Raw genomic sequence first — 5,000 nt, 5'->3', positions numbered from 1 at the left:
GTTTCTCAGGCTCCCTCTCCGGAATCGAACCCTGATTCCCCGTTACCCGTTACAACCATGGTAGGCGCAGAACCTACCATCGACAGTTGATAAGGCAGACATTTGAAAGATGCGTCGCCGGTACGAGGACCGTGCGATCAGCCCAAAGTTATTCAGAGTCACCAAGGCAAACGGACCGGACGAGCCGACCGATTGGTTTTGATCTAATAAAAGCGTCCCTTCCATCTCTGGTCGGGACTCTGTTTGCATGTATTAGCTCTAGAATTACCACAGTTATCCAAGTAACGTGGGTACGATCTAAGGAACCATAACTGATTTAATGAGCCATTCGCGGTTTCACCTTAATGCGGCTTGTACTGAGACATGCATGGCTTAATCTTTGAGACAAGCATATGACTACTGGCAGGATCAACCAGGGAGCTGCGTCAACTAGAGCTGAGCAGCCGGCCGCCCGGGAGTGTGTCCCGGGGGCCCGCGCGAACACGCAAGCGTCCGCTCAATTATTCTGCAAACAGGAGGAGGCTGGGCTCCCCTGCACAATACACCTCGAAACCCTCTCAGGTCCCGGCGGCGCGCAGCGCCGTCCTAAGTACTTGGTCGGGTTCGAGAGAGGCGCAATCGCCCGGAGTTAGGCGAGTAGACGCTTTAGGTGCGACCACCCGTGCTCCCAACTGAGCTTGCCGCTGCCGACAGAGGCCCGGGAGCGTGCTGTCGTGGCATTGCCGGCGGGAGACAACACGCGCCACCTACGGTGACCGGCAGCTCCAACGCCAGCGCCACAGAAGGGCAAAGGCCCCACGTGGGTGCCGAAGCGAACTCTCCCAGCACAGCGCATGTGCCAACACGTCCGCACAACTGCGATACAAACCACCAGCGAGAACCGCTGGGGCGACCGAGCAGCAGACGGCGTCGCGGCGCCGAGTGCCGGGCGGCGGCGCATCCTCAACGCACACAGTCCTCAATCGGACCAGCACACTGCAGATGTCCACCGCGCTTCGCACCGGGTCCGCGAGGACCCACTTTGGCTGCACGGCGCCGCGCGCAGGGTGCCCCGGCGCGCAGCTGCGCCGCCTGCCGCGTCCGTCGGCCGGCGCGCCTGCCACTGGGCGCCCCCACCAGCCGGCTGTAGCGCGTGCGCCCACGCACCGCGCGGCCAGCACGCCGGGCGGCCCCCCCTCACCGGCCGGGGACAGTCCCACCCACCCACAGCCGCGTATCGCTTCACACCCAGATTCACATTCACGTTCGTTGGTATGGTGGGGACCGCTTCGTAGCTGTACCGATCGTTGCCCTCACAGATGTACCTCCAGCAAGATCAACCGCACCACAACGGGTTACCAGTTGTTCATTTGCGTAACGTCACCAGTAAACGTACACGTCCATCCCCGTTTGCAAAGTCAACTATTATTGCATGCCTGCCTGTCAGGTGTCAAGACACACTACATTCGCTCACATCCACGCAACAAAATGTGCCCGACTAGAGGGCACGTGGAAGGTGCCCCCGTACATATGCGATCTCCATTGCGCGACCAACTGTCAACCGGCCTCTGTAGCATGTCGCAGATGTGGAACGCGGGGCACCGTGCTATCACATTGTGTGAGAAGAGACTACTACGTCTGCATACACGCGCCACTACATGAACAGACGGCTCATGCTGATCGCCATCCACTGCGTCCATTACTCCCACACGTCTCTATGGCGTACCACACTGCAATGCAGCTGTTATGGGGAGATGACACATAGCTGTGTACACAACATTCTGAGCCGGTTGCGGTTGGACAACAATACATTAATGTAACGTGTCATATGCCAATTACAGAGCAGGGTAAGGCACAACGTGGGTTAGGTTAAGGCACAACGTGGGTTAGGTTAAGGCACAACGTGGGTTAGGTTAAGGCACAACGTGGGTTAGGTTAAGGCACAACGTGGGTTAGGTTAAGGCACAACGTGGGTTAGGTTAAGGCACAACGTGGGTTAGGTTAAGGCACAACGTGGGTTAGGTTAAGGCACAACGTGGGTTAGGTTAAGGCACAACGTGGGTTAGGTTAAGCCACAACGTGGGTTAGGTTAAGCCACAACGTGGGTTAGGTTAAGCCACAACGTGGGTTAGGTTAAGCCACAACGTGGGTTAGGTTAAGCCACAACGTGGGTTAGGTTAAGCCACAACGTGGGTTAGGTTAAGCCACAACGTGGGTTAGGTTAAGGCACAACGTGGGTTAGGTTAAGGCACAACGTGGGTTAGGTTAAGGCACAACGTGGGTTAGGTTAAGGCACAACGTGGGTTAGGTTAAGGCACAACGTGGGTTAGGTTAAGCCACAACGTGGGTTAGGTTAAGCCACAACGTGGGTTAGGTTAAGCCACAACGTGGGTTAGGTTAAGCCACAACGTGGGTTAGGTTAAGCCACAACGTGGGTTAGGTTAAGCCACAACGTGGGTTAGGTTAAGCCACAACGTGGGTTAGGTTAAGCCACAACGTGGGTTAGGTTAAGCCACAACGTGGGTTAGGTTAAGCCACAACGTGGGTTAGGTTAAGCCACAACGTGGGTTAGGTTAAGCCACAACGTGGGTTAGGTTAAGCCACAACGTGGGTTAGGTTAAGCCACAACGTGGGTTAGGTTAAGCCACAACGTGGGTTAGGTTAAGCCACAACGTGGGTTAGGTTAAGCCACAACGTGGGTTAGGTTAAGCCACAACGTGGGTTAGGTTAAGGCACAACGTGGGTTAGGTTAAGGCACAACGTGGGTTAGGTTAAGGCACAACATGGGGGTAGATTGCGGTACAAATTGCGTTACATTGCGGTGCAAATTGCGTTACATTGCGGTGCAAATTGCGTTACATTGCGGTGCAAATTGCGTTACATTGCGGTGCAAATTGAGTTACATTGCGGTGCAAATTGAGTTACATTGCGGTGCAAATTGAGTTACATTGCGGTGCAAATTGAGTTACATTGCGGTGCAAATTGAGTTACATTGCGGTGCAAATTGAGTTACATTGCGGTGCAAATTGAGGTAGGTTAAGGTGCAACACAGGTTAGGTTAAGGTGACATAGGTTAGGTTAAGGTGACATAGGTTAGGTTAAGGTGACATAGGTTAGGTTAAGGTGACATAGGTTAGGTTAAGGTGACATAGGTTAGGTTAAGGTGACATAGGTTAGGTTAAGGTGACATAGGTTAGGTTAAGGTGACATAGGTTAGGTTAAGGTGACATAGGTTAGGTTAAGGTGACATAGGTTAGGTTAAGGTGACATAGGTTAGGTTAAGGTGACATAGGTTAGGTTAAGGTACAAACTGGGTTGTGTTATGGTACACATTGCGTTGTAGTACAGTACACGTTAGGTTTGGGTACGGTACACAATGTGGTATGGGATGGCGTGTTGTGGGGGGGGGGGGGGGGGTGAGGTTCGTTGATATCGACCGTAGGACGTGGATGCCCGAGGCAGCGTCAGTGTGTCAAAGGAGTTATGTCACGTCGGGATGCGCTTTCCGCCAGTGAGAGGGGGGGGCGAGCCGTGTCTGTGGTTGCGGCAGACCTGTGTGTTTCATTCCTGCCAGTGTGTTTGTGCTGTAAGACGAGGCAGTGTGGTGATGTTGGGTGCACCCCTGTGTAGGACATGTGTGGGTGTTGGTGGCTTATCTGAGCAATTGTGGTTGTCGGACGAGTGGGATATTCTGTTTTATGATTGGACCTCCTGGCCTGGTTATCATAGTCTGGTTGGTGTACTGTGGCGGATAGGATGCACCGGACGTTGGTCCATGCCGGTGCTTAATTATTGTATCTGTGTTTGTTACAGGCAGAGAGTAGTGTGTGATAGAGTGTGTGGGTGATAGAGTGTGCGGGTGACGTGTGGTTCGTTTTGTTTGCACAGACGTTCAGCATGTATAGGGGCATTTGCGTATTTGATCTATCTATGTGGGCCTGCATAGTTTACTGAGCAGTGCTGCGAGGTGACTGAACTACGAGCGACGTACTCATTTACAGCGGAATGGTTGCCTTCTACCAAAGATGGAGTATCGACTCTACGACAGCGTTGGCACCGCAGGAAGCGGTGTCGTACAATGGCCCCCACACCGTCATCGTTGTGCGGGGTAGGGACCGTATATATTCTGCGAGGAGCCCTGTTTGCCACAGGGCGTGGGGTCTCGCGTCCTGCGGTTCAGTGCCCCCAGGGAAGCGCGCGGAGGTGGTGCTGCTGCTGCTGTAGCAAGCGAGCTACTTAGAGCATGTATAGGGACAGCGGGAATATGGCATATTGGATATAACTCTTCATGAAACGCAAGATATAGGGGTGGATTGCACGATAGGAGTGCGGGAAGAGTCCGCCATTCATCCGCTGGAGTTGCGATTTGGGCGGTTGGAGTGGGGCACGTGCGGGTGCGGGTGGAGCGATTGTCGGTCGACGACTTCGTGCGGCGCAGGCACTGGCGTTGGGGCTCCTGTGGTGGACAGATGATGCAGGCTGTGTGGGTGGCGTCGAAAAATGGGCACTGTGGGACCTAGCGATGTTGTAGTCGGCGTGGCGTCGCCTAGATGGCGGTATCGTCGGTGCAGCAGGTCATGTTGCGGGGGACCTGCAGATGGCGGTCTTTTTGTTTGTGGTGCGCTCGCCATGGTGGACGTAGTGTCGTCCGATTCGCGTAGATGGAGCTATTGCATGTGGTTTCGTCACATTGTCATAGATGGCGGTGCCGTGTTTTGGAGGTATGGTTGGCGTAGTTTCGTTGGATTCCTGTAGATGGAGGTGTCGTTTATGGGCCGGATGGCAATGTAGTTTGGTCACATTCCCAAAGATGGCTGTGTTGTGCCTGTGGGCGGCATTGTCAACATCGTGCGGTATGGTCTGTTTATTGTGGACGTTGATGGCGTCGGGACCAGAGGGCGCGCGCGAACCGTTGACCACGCGTTATTCACGCAAGCACACTTCGTACTATTTTCCCACCCTCCTATTACTCGTTGCAGATACATGGAAATAATAAACGCCCTCAACGAAATGATGTTCAC

General features: G+C 54.0%; 1 non-coding gene across 1 annotated transcript in view; it reads right to left on the bottom strand.

Moving 5' to 3' along the window:
* Window positions 1–419, bottom strand: part of LOC126147435 (small subunit ribosomal RNA) — a 1,909-nt gene extending 1,490 nt beyond the window's left edge. The window contains exon 1 of the ribosomal RNA XR_007530280.1: window positions 1–419. This exon is cut by the window's left edge and continues 1,490 nt beyond it. This is a non-coding gene — a ribosomal RNA (small subunit ribosomal RNA).
* Window positions 420–5,000: the final 4,581 nt, after the last annotated feature.

This window comes from Schistocerca cancellata, unplaced genomic scaffold, assembly GCF_023864275.1.
Source record: "Schistocerca cancellata isolate TAMUIC-IGC-003103 unplaced genomic scaffold, iqSchCanc2.1 HiC_scaffold_859, whole genome shotgun sequence".
Classification (NCBI taxonomy): Eukaryota; Metazoa; Arthropoda; class Insecta; order Orthoptera; family Acrididae; genus Schistocerca; species Schistocerca cancellata.
Note: the sequence above shows the minus strand (reverse complement) of the source record. Positions and strands in the feature narration are given on the sequence as shown.